The 20,696-nt window shown below is 39.4% G+C and overlaps 1 long non-coding RNA gene across 1 annotated transcript in view; it reads right to left on the bottom strand.

Moving 5' to 3' along the window:
* Positions 1 to 20,696, bottom strand: part of LOC122229831 — an 89,670-nt gene that overhangs the window by 21,773 nt on the left and 47,201 nt on the right. The window lies entirely within an intron of this gene.

Raw genomic sequence — 20,696 nt, 5'->3', positions numbered from 1 at the left:
TAGACCAACTTATGACCTTACAGTTTTCCTTATTTATAAAGATCAACTTAGCTGCAGAACTAAAACTTTCCCGAGACAGTTCATCAATTAGATGCTTCCCAGCATGAAATAAGGAAAACATTTTCTAGACCATCCTGCCATGAGTGAATGCTGACTATCAAGTTATGTAGAAAGACTCTGACAAGACAAAGGTACAGTCCCTTCTCTCAAGAATCTTATGGATGTCTGAAGTAGACCAAACATACCTAACACCTAAAATACAATGAAATATGTTACAAATACTGTGGGAGGAGGAGATATAATTTTCAATTAGGTGAAGCCAAAAAAAAAAAAAAATTGTGGGAAGCCACTTTGAGGACTTTATAGAGAAAAGATGATTTGAGATGGATGTTAAAGATCCACAGATGGCAAATAGTAGCAGATTGTCCCAGTCAGGAAGCCCCGCATGGAAAGGGGCCCAGAGACAATAAAGTGTATGTTAGGAATGGGCCTGGCTGCAAAAGCCAATTCAGATTGACAATGGCTTAAAAAGAGTTAACAGTAGGAGCACCAGGGTGGCACATCTGGTTAAGGGTTGGACTCTTTGTTTAGGCTCAGTTCATGATCTCACAGTTGATGAGATCGAGCCCCGCATTGGGCTCCACTGTGGAGCCTGCTTGGGATTCTGTCTCTCCCTCTCCCTCTGTCCCTCCCCTGCTCTCTCTCTCTCTCTCTCTCTCTCTCTCTCTCTCTCTCTGTGTGTGTGTGTCTCTCTTTCTCTCTCTCAAAATAAGCAAACTTTTAAAAGATTTTTTAAAAAGAGTAATAGAAATAATAATAGCTACAATTATTGAGCATGTGCTGTGTATCAGGCACAAGACAGACATTGTACATCCATTATTTAAATCCTCAGAAAACTATGAGGTTCCAACTATTCTCATCATAAGTAGGGATATCTGAGGCTCAGAGAGGTTAAATAGTTTGGTTAGGGTGACCCAAGGTAGGTCACACAACTATTCCATGGCAAAGGCAAGATTCAAAGCCTTTCAACACACTTGCTGTATCTTCTAATAATATAGTTCTAATTTTAAAATTCCAGATGGTATTTTGTGTTTCCAGGGACAGCATCATCTCCCATAATCCATCACAAATACCTGCATTTAATTATAAACAAGTATTCACCATTCCTTGAACATACCTTAAATTTTCCTTGTTCAAATCTTTCCTACTGTCTGCAATATTTTTCACTGGAAGGTACCCTTAAGAAAACCCTTTTTTTCAAGGCTTATTCCAAATACAATTTCCTCCAAAAGTCTTCCCTTATCTTTTCAATCAGATGTTTCCTCTGCAGTTCCAAAGTGCTTAAAAAAAATATTGGTCTTCAGGCACATCTCCACTTGATTTTTTATTTAAATGTATACTTTGCTTGCTTCCCATAAAAGGACTGTAATCCTGAAATAAGAGAGTGGATACATTGCATTTTAGATGTTTATGCATGTATCCTTCTGCTTTTCTAAATCAGGGTAGGAAAACATCTTCTGTAAAGAACTAGAGAATAAATATTTCAGTTGACCATATGGTCTCAGTCTTAACCACTCAACTCTGCCATTGTAGTGCAAACGCAGCTATTGACCATATGTAAATGAATGGGTGTGGTTGTGTCCTAGTGAAGCTTTATTTACCAAACCACGGGTAGTCTGTAGTTTGCTGACTCCTGCTCTAAATGTTAAAGTCATGTGATTGATTGCTTTACTCTTAAACAATATCCATTGTCTTGTTGGCCTAGAAGAGGTGTATATTTCCCTACTCCTTGAAGTTAGATGTGTTAAACCACTTGATTTGGCCAATGAAATATAAGAGGGTATGATATAGGTCACTCGCAGGCAGAAATTTTGAGAACCAGTTTGTGCTTTCTCACACTTTGATTTTTTATACCATGCCAGCAGACAAATTTCCATATAGAGGCTGCTCCACTGTGAATATGATCTGGCACAGAGTGACAGTCATCCTACGGGATGTATACAGCAAGATTGTAGACCTATGTTATCAACCTCTGTGGTTCCATTTGATGCTATACCATAGCCTAGACTTTCCCAATAAACACAGCTCCTTCAATTTGAGGACAGCAATTTAAATTATTCAATGATGTGCTTTGCCTCCAATATAGTATATAGTAGGCACTCAAACGTTGAATGAATGAATAAATGTCTATTATAGGAAAACATGAATGGGGCGGTAGAATGACCAGGTAGGACACAACTGTAATAGTTTAGGTGAAATGTATTAAAAACTTGGATTCGGGCAACAGTAGTGAGAACAGTTACAAAAAAATGAGGGCATGAACAATTGACGATGATAGCCACCAAATTGTTTTATTGCTTAAGCTGATTTGATTACCTAGGCAAGAATACTCTAGCTGGCAAAGAAAATCATGGGTTTCAGGGCACCTGGGTGGCTCAGTTGGTTAAGCCCGACTTTGGTTCAAGTCATGATTTCTTGGTTTGAGAGTTCCAGCCCTGCGTGAGGCCCTGTGCTGACAGCTTAGAGCCTGGAGCCTGCTTCAGATTCTGTGTGTCCCTCTCTCTCCGCCCCTCCCTACCTCCCTCTCTCTCTCTGCCTCTCTTTCTCTCTTTCAAAAATAAATAAACATTAAAAAAAATTTTTTTAAAGAAAATCATGGGTTTCATATGTGGAAGTTAAGAGGTCCTAGGTGCTGGGTAGCTATGAGGAAGAATGGGTACACTCACTGGTAGGTAAGGGTCTCAAAGGTAGACATCACATTATTCCCAAGAGATAGCCTATGTTGGGTTGCAATCTGATATTCTGGTCTTAAGAGGCATACAGGTTTTAAGGGTAGTGTCACCAGAGAGGGTTGACGAAAGTTAGTGATGCCTACCTACCTATGTCAGAGGGGAATTGATTGGAGGGAGGTCAATAAACTGAATAACATTAAACCTAAAATTGAGTTTATCACTCATTGTATGGTAGCATCTTCAGTAGCCATCATCATGACATGTCCAACAATGGTGTTGCTATTATTTCAAATAAATCTGCTCACTTGACCTGTGTAATATTCCCTGCATCTTCTATAATATCTAGAGATCTGAGTTACTTTCTCCCATGGCCTAAGCAGACATATGGTCTTGGAAAATACTGTGTTGGGAGTATACAGGGATTTTTTAAATCAGCAATAAAGTTCTATTTGTGGGAATTTTGTGCATAGGCAGAAAAGATGGCTGACTTCTAACCATATTCTATTTAACTAAACAGGATCACATCAAGTTCCTGTTCTAAAACTTCAGATACCTCCATCTTTCTGAAACAGTCAGTTCTCCTCCAATCCACTGGAGGCAACAGGCATAAAAGGAATGACCTAATGCCACTTAACATCTTACATCTAATTTTGTGTCTCAATTTCATTCTTTTCCTAAATGGCATGTGTGTGCAGTTCATGATTATCTGCATGGCTCAGTTCAAAACAGTGGCAGGGATTCAATTGTGCAGCTAGGACAGCTTTCTGACAACAGGCATGATGCAGGAAACTCCTTTGTTAAGAAAATAATTTCAATGAGGGAAGTTCATGCAGTGCATGACAAAGTCTTATGCATCGGCTAGCCTACCTCCTCACCAGCACTCAGTGAATGCTCGTATCAACCCTACAACATCCAGGAAAGGATTTTTCGGTGCACATTTGATAAAATTGAGGAATTATAAACATTTGAGAAAAGAATGTTTGATCTATCCTAACCTATAGAAGTTAGTTCTTCCTTATATTAAAATGATAACTGCCTTCTGCAGCTTCCAAACAATGGTTTAAATCTCTCCAATAAGTATGATTAATTCCATCTTGTAGGGAATTTCTCTCAGCTTCCTTGTCTTGAAAGTACCCTGCTATTTTTCTCTTCTATTACAGTGGAAATGTAGAGTTTGTGGGATGAGGAGGGAGGAAGGGTAGAGAAAAGGTAACTAGAAAGAGCGAAAGCAAGAAAAAGGACTTTATTTTCTTCAAGTTCTATCCACACCCAAAGAGGACGATCCCTAAATTGAATTCTTTGTGCCAAATTTTAAAAATTAAGTTAGCAAGTTAAAAAAAATAAGTGATTTTTCAATTCCTTTAGAGGTCATCTACTTTCAATTGTTATTTCTTTCCAGGATAGAACAATTTATCACTAATTGCTTGTCATTATACTATCAAACCGTGTTAATGGATGCCCATCTTTTTAAAGGCTAATTGCAGACAGGAAACAAATTTCTAATTAGTTTTAGAGCTTGGGAGCAGATGCATCAATATTTGAATCATGCAGGTGCGTATTTGCTTATCTGCATTTTTTTTTTCCTCTTCAAAAGAAGAAGTATTCTATGAATTCTGTTTGGAGTTTCTAAAAGGTCACTCCAAAACTTGTTATATTACTTTATAAAATTCAGAGTGGAATTTGCTATTGCTAAAAAATGTTATTTTCTCCAAACTCTCAGTGTCCTTGAACTATGAATATATAAGGTGCTTTGCACTTTCTAGTTTGTATTCTAGTTATTTTTGACAATATCTAAAATACAAGCTCCTTCAAGGACAGGAGTCATCTTACTTCCTCTTTATTCCCCCTCAAAAACTAAGCATCAGTGAGTATTGGGAAAATGAGTGATATCCTCCTTGAGGTTAAATCTGTAATTCTGGGGAAAATTTTTGAAAAATTGCATCTCAGGAGTCTAAAGAACTACTGCTATAGGGCTGAAAAAAATATTTTGTGGGAACCAAAAATCTCACCAAGACACGAACTTCACTATGAGATGGAGGTTAACCTTAGGGTTGCTCTGGGCCTTTTTTCTGCCTCTTCCCTCACTCCTTCCCCTGACCAATCAGACCTCAGGCCAGCAGTTCTGCTCCCTCTGTCTCTCCACTCAAGGAGGGAGGGCTAAACTGCTTGGATCTAGATTATGGACTATGAAGAGTTTTCTATGGTTGGGGCTTTCAAGAAGGCTTTTTCTTTTTCCTACTCTTCCTTCCACATTTGGAAAATGGTAAGGGCACCAGCTTTCTCTCCCCACCTTTACCTTTCCACTCCTCACCTCTCGCCTTCTTCCTCCTACACCGCCCCTCAAACACACACACACACACACACACACACACACACACACACACACTCTTACACACTTTGCCTCTCCCACTCTCTTGCTCAGCAGAAGACTTCACACTTCACCTGGGTCTGGGAGGTATGCATGTCAAGTGGTATAGGACAACTTAGGGCTAGGCACTGGAGCAAATGCTCTTCTCCGCTTGCTTATTTCCATATTTTCCTGAGCTGGCAGGTGTAGCTTCTTGTTTTATGGGCTCAGTAGGATGGTGCCTATGCCTATAACTAGCTTGGGTGTAAGTTCTACTAGATCCCAGTATAATTTATTAGACTTTGTCAATAGCTTTGGGGACAGAGACCTAATTTGTAATTAAATGTTATTTTGTTTAACTAGTCAGTGTTCTCTTCATTAATCTTCTTCCAGAAAATTATAGAGCATATTTTTCTGAGGAAGAATTCTGATATTCTAAGTCCCATGGCCTAAGTGCCATTCTTTAGCATGCCAGTCTCAGTTTATTCTCAATAGTAGAGAGTGTGTTTGCATACATACCTACAAATATACTGATAGATTTCATATTAAACATTAAGTTGAATTTCAACTAAATAAAAATCTGTTGTAACAAATTAAAACTGTATCTTGATTAAGTTCTATGGATTCTATTCATACAGATTTTCAATCTGTTCCCAATATGGTTGGAGTTAGTTAATGATATTCCCTCTGTACAGAGAAAGTTAATAACATAGTAAACCTTCGTTGTGAAAAGTAAGGATTAAAATAAGGACCAAATATGAATGTATATTTATTCTCACACAGAGCTGTGAAATTCAAGCAAATAGCTGAATATTGGTCTGTATTATTCAGAAGAATTATGGTCTCTCTCTTTGGCTTTCTAAAATAAAAATAAAGACAAAGCAATTGATCACTGGGTAACAAGATCTAGGATGCTTTTCAAATGAATTTATATTAAGTATCCACAGGGTGTATTGCCATCATTTTTTAAAAGTAAAGCTCATTTTGATGAAAAATTGTGTTTTAAAAGGTTCATTTATTTCCCTTTTGCCAAGCACATACCTGTTCAATGACTAGATATATTTTTCCTGCTTTTAAAACCATTATCTGTCTAAAACACATTTTATAAAGCGTTTGTCTTTTTTTCTCAGTAAATTATTATGGATAAACATAGAAAACGGCCCACTGATGAAAGGAAATAAATTTATAAAAAGCAAATGAGTTTTATCAAGCATTGTTGTTTCAATACTTTAAACTTTGGGGGAAAGTTTATGCTCATTCCTACCTCTCGTCTTCTTTGCTTAACACTCTTCAGCTCCTTCATGTCTATAAAAGGGCACCTGTAATCTAGTACTGATTTAAGAGTTGTAACAGCAGGTGAGTCAGTGGGTATGAGTTGAATACTTTATCATATTTCTAAAGCAGCTAACCTTTATTTAGCAGTCACAACATTCAAGGCCTTGTGCTAGCATTTTCAGATCCCATATTACCAAGTATGCAACTTCTACCCCGTCCTTTTTTAAAAATGTAATTCTAGCAGGAAGTAAGGCTTTGGGATGTGAGGATCCTCATACTGGCCCTCTAGTCTACTCAATGGTCTCCTGGATTCCTTTTGCATTTGGGCCCTTAAATAGATCTGGGAGCAGATATTCTTCTCTCTTGAGTTCTGAGTGGGACATAGCAGAAAGGAGACAGAAGGAGGTATGTATAATATAAGCACAACTGAGTGTATACCAGGTGTGCTGGTTAATTTCATGTGTTAACTTGACCGAGCTATGAAGCCCCAATATTTGGTCAAACGTTATACTGGGTGCTTCTGTGAAGGTTTTTGTTATGGATGAAATTAACATTTAAATCAGTACATTCTGAGTAAGGCAGATTGCTCTCCATAATGAGGCATGCCACATTGAATCTCTTGAAGGCTTAAATGGGACAAAAGACTGGCCCTGTCTCCTCTCCTCCCTCACCTCCCCATGCACCCCTCTATCCATCCACCTCCCAAGATTCTGCCAGCAGAGAGCTTTCAGACTGAAATTGCAACAGTGGCTCTTATCTGGCTCCCTGCAGATTTTGGACTTGCCAGCCTCCATAACTGTGTGAGTCAGTTTCTTAATAATAAATAAATACACACACACGCACACACACACACAAATATACTCACACATCGTATTGGTATCATTTCTCTGGAGAATGCTAATATACCAGGTAATCACCCTAAGATGTATATCTTTTATTTGCTTCCAGTTCTCTCTGAGCCCTCTGCCAGCACCCCTCCACCACATCTTCACCCCAACTCCCACAAAAGTGGTCATCATTATTGTTTTTACCCTCCTTTCTTTACAGTTGGAAATGACTCTTTCAACATAGCCTTAATCCTTCCCTTTTGGGGTTCACTTCTTATACTCCACGCTTGAGTCCATCAGCAACTGACTTCTGATACTTAATAATTTTGAATTCAGAAAACCTTTTCTTTTTTTAAAAAAAAAATTAATGTTCGTTTACTATTTTTGAGAGACAGAGAGACAGGGCATGAGCAGGGGAGGGGCAGAGAGAGAGAGAGAGAGAGAGAGACACACACACAGAATCCAAAGCAGGCTCCAGGCTCTGAGCTGTCAGCACAGACCCCAACGCGGGGCTCGAACTCACAAACTGTGAGATCTTGACCTGAGCCGAACTCAGACACTTAACTGACTGAGCCACCCAGGCACCCCTCAGAAAACCTTTTCTCTATCAAGTACTTAGTCCTTGCCTTTGAAGGTCTAGTTTTTAAAACTATCCTTTCTGCTATATACTTTTTGAAGTTTATCTTGAAAATCAAAGCCAAACACTGATTTTTCTGTCCTTGGTTTTTATCTGCCCACCCTAAAGCAATAGATGCTTCATCATCTACGCTTAGTGAACAACAGGCAAATGAATCATGAAAAAAATTTTTTTTTAATTCATCAGGTAATATTTGCAAATATTTTTACTCTGCAAGAGAGTAGCATAAAATGAGAGTCAGCCCTGGCTTCACAATGGAATTGTCTGGGACCTTTTCAAAACCATCAGTGTCCTAGCTCCACCCTCCACAGATTCTGATTGAATTGATCTGGGCGAGTTTCAAATGTCACTATTTTTGCTAACCTCTTTGGGTGATTCTAATGTGCAACCAGAGGTGGAAATTGGTGGTGTAAGGGAAAAGGCATGGGACTGGGCTCTGGTGCCACGAACTACCTACGAGATCCAGGGAGATGAACTTCACCTACCTGGGTTCAACTTGCTCTTGTGAAAAATGTGGAGTAGAGTTTTAAGGTCTCCGTGGAACTTTCTCACGCTAACATTCTGTGAATTCACCACTGTCAGAACTAAACGGGTGACTTTGTTCAGTGAGTGATTATAGTATCAAAAAAAAAAAAAAGAGTTGGTGTAGTCACGCAAATAATATTTCCCTTTTGCTTTGAAGTAATATATAGCAACTAAAAGAGCCCAGTGGCCTTTTCAATACACATGTCCTCCTGCTGTTGTAGTCTGTTGGATCGTTTCTGTACCAACATCAATTTAGAAACACCACTATAAGCAGCTCTACACCGTCAGTTGGTCAGCTAAGTTCAATGAGATAAGCCTCAAATACTTTTTGTGTTGCAAGCATGTGTCTACACATGTAACAAGTGACGGACCAGCTCTTAACCAGTAAAACGTTTTGCAAAATGTAGACTGTGTATAAGGAATTTCAAGTGGTTGCATTAAATCACAGTGAATCGCAGGGGTAGAAGCTTTCTCCTTTTTAATTCTGTTTTATTTCTCTTGGTTAGCTTAGCCCTGACTCAGTTTAGCACCGGGATATCATTATCACATCTCTAATACTTGCTAATGTATTTGAAGAAAGATAGTAAATTGCAGGCGCAAAGCCTTAAGCAGGTAACAGTACTTAGCTAATATTTAACAGCAATGTTTGATTTTCCACTCTATTTAAAATATGTTATATAAATGGCAGATGGATTTTTATCTAAATAGATATAAGGCTCCCTTTTAAGATGTTTTTATGTAAGAAGCTGTCAAATAAAGATTCAGATGAAAATATTGAGAAAGCCTTTATTTGGGAAAGGGTGCATGAGAGTCAACTGTCAACTGGACAGACTAATTGAATAAAAATTACTAATGTTTAAAGGGGAAAAAGGAAATTACCAAGGTCATATTATTTGGGGGTTGAAATATTTTATTCTGTCATTGGCTGGGTCTGCAGGTAAACTTAGTGGTTCTTTTTTTTCAATTGGATGAATGGCAGATATTGACTGGACAGATCTTACTATTATTCTATCTTATCAGTAAATACATTATTATAAACGAATTCAACACTCTAGTCAAAAGGCAGATAGATTTTTTAAAAAGGATCCAACTATATGTGTCTATATGAGACATATTTTAGATGCAAAGACACAAATAGGTAGAAGATAAAAGCATAGAAAAAGATGTAATACGAAAGCAGTAACCAAAAGAGGGCTGATGTGACAATGCTAGGAAAAAAACAGACTTCAGGACAAAAGCTGTTAGGGACAAAGTATGACATTTTATAATGATAACAGGGTCAATCCATCAGGACTCATAGTAACATTAAAGAGCTTTCTTTTCTTTCTTTCTTTTTTTTTTTTTTTTGAGGAGTTACATGTTCTGATACTATCTAGTTATGTGTAATGTTTATTTCCCAAACGAGTCTGCTATTTTCACTGAAATTATTTATAGTGAATGGGGATCTTAAGTGAGGTTCTGGTACCCTGACATAAGGAATTTATCAGTATGCCCATCAGTATGTAGGCACAACCTCTGATTTGCATGGTGCCCAAGAGGCTCACAGAAGACAACCTGCTTCTGGTTTGTACTGGAGGCAAGAGTGCTAGACAGAAGACAGTTCCAGTGGGGCCCCTGAAAGAATAATCTCTGTAAGTGAGGAAAGAGCCTGACATGACAGACCAGCTTCCGCAGAGCGGTCGGTGTGAGGGAAAACTGCGGCAGTCCGGGAGGGTAATGGGGTCACTGGGAGGTGAAACTGTGGGGGAAGTCCATGAGAACTCTCCAGACCTATACTGCCCCGCTAGGAGACCTTATTCCTCTTTCTTGACAGAAGAAAGTGAAGGGTATAATATTTTCTAACCAACTGAGAGAAAGACGTAAATTAGATCCAAAGACAAGGTGGAGAGCTGGAGGAGAGAGCAGGTTCCCAAAGGGGTACCAGAGGTCACGTAAGAAACAGGGCCATAGAGGGAGGCCCGCGTAAAGCCTGAACCAGGGCATCCTGGCGTAGCATGCACCAGCAACTAGCTCACAGCAAGAGCAGATTCCTGAGCAGAAGAAAAGGCAGATGCGTTGGAGAGCATTCAAATTAAATTTGAAATGATTCTCCCTGGGGAACCCAAAAAAAGGAGACTCAAAAAGATTTTTTAAATGTTAAGAAAAAAATTACACAGAGTTCAAAAAAGGTCATTTCTCATTGAGAGGTACTGGTTGAAGGAGCAGCCTTAGGAATAAACTGCAAAATAAACCCACGAGTGGAACGTGGAATACTTATTATTAGGTACACATCATGTAAAACATTTCTCATATTATTGTAGGAGATCTTCACCACTTGTCTATGAAGCAATATTATTCCCCTTATATGGTTCAGGAAACTAAAATTCAGAGCGGTTAGAGAGACTTCCTGGAGAGCCCCAGTAGTAAGTGTTACTGACTCAATCCCAGCCCTTGTAACTGCCAAACCAGTGAGCTCGTTACACCACCTCCATCTTACAGCCTTCAGTATGATTCAGCCGCGCCCCATTTATCCACAGCCTCCAGGAGCCCAGAATGTGTTTTCATCAATCGGAGGGGACTTCACAATCGGCCGAGTAGGAAACTAGTCACATGCTGCCTGGAAGGCAAGATTACGTTCACCTGGGGCCTCAACCCGACATTCATCCTCCTCCTCTGTGTATTTCTAAAGCCTGGATACTGCCATTCCCTACTGGAGACTCAACAGTGGAAGTCTTTCAAACCTAAAAAAGTTCATTATGTGGAGAGATGCATTTCACATTAAGGTGGCAGGTGACTAGAGGGAGGTGGGAGACAAGGGTTGACTCAAGATGAAATGTAAGAGATTGACCTTCTTATTCTCTAGTCTATAGGCTGGAACACAAACTTAGAATTAATAAAACTTCTAATATCAGTTTCTGCTCTAATACAGACTATTAAATTGGATTCTGGCACCATATACCTGTCCTAATCATCAGAACAGAGTGACTCCTCCTTTTTTTCAAGAGAGTGAGGATTAGAGAACCACAGTATAAACCTTCACAGGTTCATAAGGATTTGTTAAATGAGTAAATGAATCATACTTTTTTTTTCTTTAACTGCAGGTCTCACGCTGGAGAATAAGAAAAATAAAAAGTGGTCATTCAGGCAAAAATTTGTACTTAACTGTAGCTTTTGGTAGAATATCTTCCGATTACCATTTTAAAAGATTTTATGGCATTATACCAAGATATCTCAAAAGACTAAATTTGTCACTTTCAGTGATAGTCGAATGGTGCGCTTGAATGTACAATCTGGTATTCCAGGAAGAGAACAAAAGAGACGCATAGTTTAGATTTTTCAATTATGGTCATCTATAATCACCAACATCACCACCATTATCAACATCAAGGATTATCTAGGTGCATATGGCAGAATCGAAAAAACTGGATCTACCAAAAAAAAAAAAGAAAAAAAGAATGCCAAAGGAAGACTGCTTTTAGCAAAGAAAAATACTAAATGACACACTTAAAAAAATTATACTACCTAATCTTTCTAGAAATTAAACAGACGGGAACCATGTAAGACAGAAAAAAAAGCCAAGGTGAATAGAATAATAGTAATTGCTTATATAATAGCTGTATATCCATATCCTAAAACAAACATGCCCCGTTCCTCGTTTTCTACCTCTAAAAATAGCCTATGGAAATTTGTTTAGTTGATTGCTTCATCAAGATCATCACCTACTTCATAAAAAACTGTTCAGTTATGAGACATGCCATAATAGTCTATAGACACTCTATTCTTCCAAGCCTCTAATGTCCATTTTGGCCTCTGATCTCATCTTCCATTGGAAAACATGTTGCATTCTTTCCTTACCCAGAAAAATTAAATATCTTTAAAACTGTTAGTTTTTATAAAAAGCCACACAGTTGTAAGACAAAGAAATGAGCCCTGGCATCTTATTAAACATCTTTCAAAATTTGAGACGACACTGGTTTCTGATAGTGTAGAAACATTAAGAGTTTGTTCCATAACCGAAGCATCCTGACAGAACTTGCCCCCTCAATAACCATCTGTCACCACGTATAGTTGTTGTTTGTGATGAGCTTCCTTATTATCATATAATAAATGGAATAATCCTGAATTTAACATATTTGCTTTTATGTAATTCACAATTTTTACTAGTTAGCTTGCTGCTTAGTTCAGCTGACTTTTGTTTCCCCTTGGGGTAAGAGTCTACTAAGTTTGGAAGCAGTAAGTGCCAGTCTGGCACAGACTCCTTAATCTGGGCAACTACCCCAGATTAATAATATAAAATATTTTAATAAAAATCATTTCTTACAAAATACATTTAATATATACAATATTTTCAATATAAAAATTTTTTAAATGTAAAATAAAGGGGCACCTGGGTGGCTCAGTTGGTTGAGCATCCAGCTTCAGCTCAGGTCATGATCTCACGGTTCGTGAATTCAAGCCCTGCATCGGGCTCTGTGCTGATGGCTCAGAGCCTGGAGCCCACTTCGGATTCTGTGTCTCCCTCTCTCTCTGCCCCACCCCCACTCGTGCTCTGTCTCTCTCAAAAATAAATAAATGTTAAAAATAAATTAAAAACAAAATAAAATATAAAAGAAAAAGAAATGTTTCAGCATCTCTATTTCCCACCCTACATGAGGAGAGACCAACATTACCTTTGTAAGGGCTTTTAAACAGAGTTCACACAGGACCGTTTTAAGGGGAGAGAAAAAAAGTGGTGGCAGCCCTTAGGAGAAATTAGTTCCCTGGATTTCAAAGGGGAAGATATTTGGAGGTTTTGTGATAATTAGGAGCTCATGCCTCATTTCCCCTGCAGCAACCATGGATATTAGCAAAACTACAGAAGGCATGCCATGGTGAACTGGGGGAGCCTACATCCAAGACACCAAGGCTCTAAACTAAACTCTGCTGTCAAACTTTGGCGGAGATGCCACAGAGCAGACTGCCTCCAAAGCAACAGACAAGTATATCAGTGATCATCCCAGGGGAAAGAAACCGAATGGTCCTTGCCAAATTTTCTGGATTTCATCAGATTCCCAGGACATTTACACAACTCGGGCAAAGGAGAAGGAGGCCCAATGATGAATAATATTGGATTTCCTACCATTTTGGCCAGATAGAAGCTCACTACAGAAATGTGACTTACAGAAACAAAGAGCTGTAGAATTTGGAGATTAACACCCACTACACATTCAAATTTCTATAGAATAACAGCAAGCAAACAAGTTTCATATTCAGGAGACTTATAAAATCTTTTTAATGCTTTTGGCTTTGTGATAAGCAATTTCAATATGTTCTGCTCCTAAAGAGATCTCCATAGTATTCATTCAATTTCCTGTTTATTCCCCAAATGTACACTGCGTTCCTTCTAGAAACTGTTTTAGGTGCTTTGGATATAGCTAGAAACAAAAGAGACAATAGCTACCTCACCCTATGGAACTTCATTTTAGTCATTTAGACAATAAGATAAGTAAACATAACATGTAGTATGTTAGAGAGTGATATGTCCTAAGGAGAAAAATAAAACACCAAAGGACAACCCCGAACCCACGGTGTTCCCTGCTCATAGTGCTCCCCCAGCTTGGTTCTACAGAAGAGCAAAACCGCTGGTTGGGATTGTTACTTGAATTCCGCAGGTATGGACGTGGTTGGCCAAGATCCACATTTGGGTTGTTGCAAGCCCCTCCCCACTTCACAATCACAATTCCAATGGTTGAGCCACACAGATTCCCTTGCAGCCCTCGTGGTGCAAGATCAGAGTTGGTGTTCCCAAAAAGAAATCTACAACTCATTCGGTGTTGGGGGGGGGCTGGTTTCCCCCCGTGGGGTCTCTTTCCCCACTGGAGGAACCAGAGGTTTAGGGGCGACCTCTCTGCAGTGCTGCCTGGGGAAGGGGCAATGCGTCCAACATGTGGCTGCTTGTCTTACCCTTGTAATGCAAACTGTCTTGGTCGCTGTGGTACAGGGGATGCTTCAGCCTCACCTTCGTATGCCAGGATTCTCAGTGATGTCTTTTCCTTGAATAGTTGCTTTTCTCGTGATGGGGAACAAAGTCAGAGGTGACCTATGCCACCATCTTTAGTGAGTCACTTCCCTACATCTTAATTTTGACCCAGGGACTTCATCACTACTGGTGAAGACATATAAATACCTCTTGCTTTTGATCTCATTAATGTCATGGAAGAAAATACACTTCCCCAGAGAGAAGTGGCTCCCAAGCTTCAGAGATGCTAATGTGTCAACTGGGTGGATATGATTTCTGTCTACTCAGTAATTACTTCTTGAAATACAGTGATGCGAAATACACCTTGAAGCTCATAACCTAGGCAGTCACTTCATTGCAAAACACAGCTCACAGTCATCGAAACCTATGAATCTCTTCTGAAATTGTTTATTTCCATACAATTACACCATTATGTTTTAGATTCTGTTGGATTTCAGAGAATTCTACAATAGGAAATGAGGCTTCTCTACAGTAGCTATGTGCATAATCTACATATAATCCATCTGTATTAGTCTGGTTTCTCCAGAGAAACAAACCGGTCTCTTTATATATAAGGAGATTTATTATAATGAATTGGCTTATGTGATTATGCAGGCTGAGAATCCCACGATCTGCAGTTGGCAAGCTGGAGTCCCAGGAGAGCCAATGGTATAGTTCAGTCTGAGTCCAAGTCCGAAGGCAGAAGACCAATGTTCCAGCTTGAAGACCATCAGGCAGAAAGTAAATTCTCTCCTGCTCAGCCTTTTTTTTTGTTCTAGTTAGGCCTCCAATGGGTTGGATGAGGCTCACCCACACTGAGAAGGGCAATCTGCTTTACTCAGTCTGCTGATTCAAGTGTTAATCTCAACCAGAAATGCAAACACACTCAGAAAAATGTTTAACCAAATATCTCACCATGGCTCAGTCAAGTTGACACATAAAATTAACAATTGCACCATGTTTTATTGGACAATCTGCCCAGGATGCTAAATGAGATTATAGTCATTCAACACATTTGACAAATATTTATTAGCTCCTATTATGTATTTGTTCCCAGTGTAGGCTCTCCGGATACAATAGTAATTAAAACAGACAAAAACCCACCTCATGAGTTGACATTAAGAAGTATCTTCCATATTTCATAGGCACTGGCTTTCCACTGTCTAGTGAAGGAACTCCAGGGTCTTACAAATCTGTACCACATATTTGTGGAACATCCAAATATTCTAGGAATCTAGTCAATTAGTCAACAATTGCTTGTTGAATAAATGAATGTCAGCCATTTTCTTCCTTTCTTACTTCTTGGGGCTGGTTTTTATCTTTGTAGCCAGGTGAAAGTTCCTCATATCTGAGAATATCTGAGGCTCACAGTTGACTCAGCTCTTGATGGTTATCACTGTGACCCTCACAGCTATCCCACCACTGTCTAGGACACTTAAGTGGCCAAAAGGATCTTGGTTCCCTTGATTGTTCAGCTCAGGAAGGATAGTCTACAGTTCATGCAGAAGTGGAGATGTATGGATGAGGTTTGAGGACATCCCCCCCAACCCTCACTCTTTGGTGTTACACCTTAAAAAGCTGGGTTTTTTTAAACATTTATTTATTTTTGAGACAGAGAGAGACAGAGCATGAATGGGGGAGGGTCAGAGAGAGAGTGAGACACAGAATCTGAAACAGGCTCCAGGCTCTGAGCTGTCAGCACAGAGCCTGACACGGGGCTCGAACTCACGGACCACGAGATCATGACCTGAGCTGAAGTCGGCCGCTTAACCGACTGAGCCACCCAGGTGCCCCTTAAAAAGCTGTTAAGACAAACAAATTTGTGATTAAAAAATAAAGGTTTATAGTCCCCTGAACTTTTGTGAATCCAGGAATTGGAGGAAGGTTTGGAGGGAGGTTGAGAATCTAAAATCAACCGTGCTATATTCAAAATTGCCTGCTGGGTCACTGAGTCGTTGCCGTTGGACCAGCCCCATGCATCGAACTCCACTTTTCCTTAGGATGACTTGTCTTTTAAGAGGTGATTCATTCCTAATATAGATTTCTGGTGAACCAGTGCCTCGTGCTCTGGACATGCCCTGTCACGTTTTAGCTCCGCCAGCACCCACAGCTGCAGGCCAAACTGGCATCCCAACTACACACATAATCAGTTTAAATCTGAACTACTACTTCCTTGAACAAATCAATAAAGAACTTGTTTGCCCTCCCTGGGTTTTTAAGACAAACGTGTCCGATGTCTTGCCATCTCAATAGAAAATTCCATCTTGTGAGTCATAAAAGACCTGACAAGTTGGTTAAAGTCCTTCCATTAGAGGACTTTAATTCTGAAAAGTTCTTGATTTGAAAACATTCCTTTGCAGAAGTTTCTCCGATATGTCCTATTTGACTAAAATTTAAAAATTATATTCCTTAAATCTGCTTTCTCTTCTTTGAACAAACCATACAGGTATATCTATGGCAATATTTAAAGGCCTCTGATAGTATTAAAAGACCAAGCACAAAGAAAAGTTTTAAACTTGATATCTCCTTTTCTGTCACACTGTACAAAATCTGACTTGCAATGTTCCCAGCACAGAATCTTCTAACAAAAGATACAGAAAAAGTGTGACATGCCAGCCTCCTCTCTGGCTTAAGTCGCTGAAATTTTCCCTTTCTCCTTTTGGTTACAAATGCTCCGTTTGTGATAAATTAATCCAATTCTTCCAGGTCTATAACACATTTCTCAAATTCTTCACTGAAAATGAGTTAGCTCCTCCTGGTTCTTGTGTTCCTATATACGTAATTTTATTTTGCTTTGTTTTTGTATTGAATAGATTATCAGCAACTACCGTTTATTGAGAGTTAGATGTGGTTGTAAAACCACCTTCTCTAATCTTCATAAAAACCTGCAAGGCAAATATTCTTCTTCATCTACCACAACTGAGGTAACAGTGGCTGAAGAAATAACTTTACTCACTTGTCCAAGGTCACCCAACCAGAGACTGTAAATTGAGGTGTAAAAAAAGGTTTTCCTGAGTTTCTCATGGTCCCTGTGTGTCAGTAGTAATGAATAATGAATGTTGCCATTACAACACAGCTATCGTTAGAAAGAAGGAGTGAAATTTTGTGGTTTAGTTAACGCTTTGGGAAAATGTTTTGAAAACCAACCTTCACACAGTTTCCTGTGTTCTTGTTGCTGATAAAGTCCTACATGAAGAGGAAACAGTGCTATTAGCTTTCTCCCTTGGATATGCACAAAACAACTTGCACATGACATTTTGCCCCATATTAATTGTAACCAAAGCCAACCCTATTTGTTCCTGTTTGGCATCAGATTTTAAGTATGATCATAAATATATATTGATGTTTAATAACAACAGAGATGATGTTACAATGGCTGCACTGTGGACACCAGCCAGACCCCAAGACCTGACCTTTACTGTCCACCTGCTTGTATTCACTAACCTTAGTTGTTGTTGTTTTTAACATTTATTTATATGAGAGAGAGAGAGACAGAGACGCAGGGCGTGAGCAAGAGAGGGTCAGAGAGAAAGAGAGACACAGAATCCAAAGGAGGCTCCAGACTCTAAGCTGTCAGGGAGCTGTCAGCACAGAGCCTGATATGGGGCTTGAACTCACGGACTGTGACATCACCACCTGGGCCGAAGTCAGACGCTTAACCGACTGAGCCACCCAGGTGCCCCCCCCCTTTTTAATGTTTATTCACTACTGAGAGAAACAGAGCGTGAGTGGGGGAAGGTCAGAGAGAGAGGGAGACACAGAATCGAAGCAGGCTCCAGGCTCTGAGCTGTCAGCACAGAGCCTGACATGGGGCTCAAACCTCAGACCACGAGATCATGATCTGAGCCGAAGTCAGATGCTTAACCAACTGAGCCACCCAGGCACCCCTCTAACCTTAGTTCTACATTTTTCCTTAAGCAATTCTGCCAGCTTACCTCTTAACTCAGGCAAATGAAACCTGAAACCACCCCTGAGGTGATGGCCATTGCCCTCCCAAGACCTCCTGGTGGCTCAGACCACCCAGACCTTTTGAGCTAAACCCCTGACCTACAGGTGCACAGATGGTCCACGGAGTGATCTCTGGAATGACTAATAATGACCTTTACTTCATTATTATACTTAAAATCTCTGCCCAAGGAGGAGCACCAGCCTCATTTACATAATGTGCAATGTAAATATAAGTATGTTTTCTTAAGGGGCATGTGCAGCCTTATGCCTGCCTCTACATAGGATGACGAGGCTGTCCTACTTAAATATTCATCCTAACCCTCAACAAAAGGTCCCCATTCACCCTTTCTCTCAGGGAGGCAGGGCTTTGGAAGCCATTCCCTATGATCTCCTTATTTGCTGCAGATAAAGTTTTCTTTGTGCCACAGCTCACTGGGTTTCTGTGACTTACCAAGGAGCAAACTCATGTGGGTTCGGTTACATCGTCATAACACCACATTCAGTGTTGCTATAGATGTTGGAATAGGTAAAAAAGGAAAAGTGCCATGTTCAAAAATTTTAAAGTACAGAAGTTTTACCCTTCATTAATATTTACCAAATGGGAAGTCAATGATTAAGAGGAATAAAAAAAAATATACAGTGGGGAAAATATATTCAAAAAAATTGTTTAAATGAGAAATTAGATAAAACTGGTAATATTAGCAATGCTTTCTATTACTATAGCTCTTCATTGATATTATTCTGTAAAAGTTCTCATGAGTGGTTCGTTAATGACCACTTCTGCCCAATTGTTATTTCTCTGAATATTCAGCCTACATTTCCTCTAGAAACATTTTGAATAAACTTGACTATTGTCTGATGTTTAATTTCAGACAAACTTATTTCATAGTGCCTTATCCCTCTACAATCCTGAATTTGTCACCAAGTTATCTTTTCAATAAGTTGTTTTGCAAAACTCATATCTTTTGTTTTGCAAATGTTGACCACATATAACTCCTCTGGAGAGCAAGTGGCAATAAAATGTGGGAATTAACTTGAAACAGGAGAAATACCACAAATCATAGCTCTCAATGTTATCTGTTGGCATCCAAGACCTTCGGAAGAAACCTATTGCTCAAGCAAAGTTTATTTATCAGTGGTATAAAAAAGCAAAGCCTACCATGGGAAGGCTATTGTTGATATCTAATCAAGAATGAGGAGTATTAGCATGGAGTTAAATACCAGAAGAAACAGCTGAAAGGGTTGAAAGTGATCATCTTTGAAAGCATTATGAATGGGAAGAAACTTCCAGGACTACAGATTCTCAAGAAAACCCTTGTGGGCTCTTCTTCCGCTCCTTCCTTTTTCTTTATTCATCTTTCCCTCCCTTTTATCTTCTTTAAAAATATTTATTGGTTAGCTTCCTTTAACTTTTTCTTTTGAGGAGTCATGAGTCAGCAATTTCTGTGTGGAACAAAGTCCAAATATGGATAGGATAAAGGCTGAAATGAACTCTGTAATGTTGGATTATAATTGGACATATTAGTGTAAGCTCATTTTAAAAAATACATATATGGAAATAGATATAGATGTAAGTATATATGTACGTGTGTGTCTGTGAGGTTATCTTTCCTACTTCTGTTGTCTGAGAGGCTTCTGTTGTCTGAAGTAATAATACCTCAGTAAAAATGTGAACATCTAGGACTCAGATCTTTGTTTCCAAATGATGTTCTTTTTTAAAAAATTATTTATTTTTGAGAGAGAGAGAGAGAGAGAGAGAGAGAGAGAGAGAGAGAGAAGATAGTTGGGGAGGGACAGAGAGAGAGGGAGAGAGAAGATTCCAAGCATCTCCACACTGTCAGCACAGAGCCCAATGCAGGGCTTGATCTCATGAACCATGAGATCATGACCTGAGCCAAAATCAATAGTTGGATGCTAACAGACTGAGCTACCTGGGTGCCCAATTTCTAAATAATATTCTTTTTTTTTTTTTTTAACGTCTATTTATTTTTGAGACAGAGAGAGACAGAGCATGAATGGGGGAGGGTCAGAGAGAGGGAGACACAGAATCTGAAACAGGCTCCAGGCTCTGAGCTGTCAGCACAGAGCCCGACGCAGGGCTCGAACTCACGTACCGCGAGATCGTGACCTGAGCCGAAGTCGGCCACTCAACTGGCTGAGCCACCCAGGCGCCCCTCTAAATAATATTCTTAATAAAAAACCCAGCACTCCTTGAATGAATGCCTGATTCCAGGGCTTCAATTAAAAATAAAGTACAAGACAGGGGCACCTGTGTGGTTCAGTCAGTTGAGCACATGACTATACCAAAATATTCAAAGTTATAATGAGTAATGGAGTAAAACAACATTGCATGTCTCACTGAGAACACAGAACCATTTCTGTGGATTTCCTACCAAAAATCATTATCTGTGGATCTGACCATGAGGAA

This window comes from Panthera leo, chromosome C2, assembly GCF_018350215.1.
Source record: "Panthera leo isolate Ple1 chromosome C2, P.leo_Ple1_pat1.1, whole genome shotgun sequence".
NCBI lineage: Eukaryota > Metazoa > Chordata > Mammalia > Carnivora > Felidae > Panthera > Panthera leo.
Note: the sequence above shows the minus strand (reverse complement) of the source record. Positions and strands in the feature narration are given on the sequence as shown.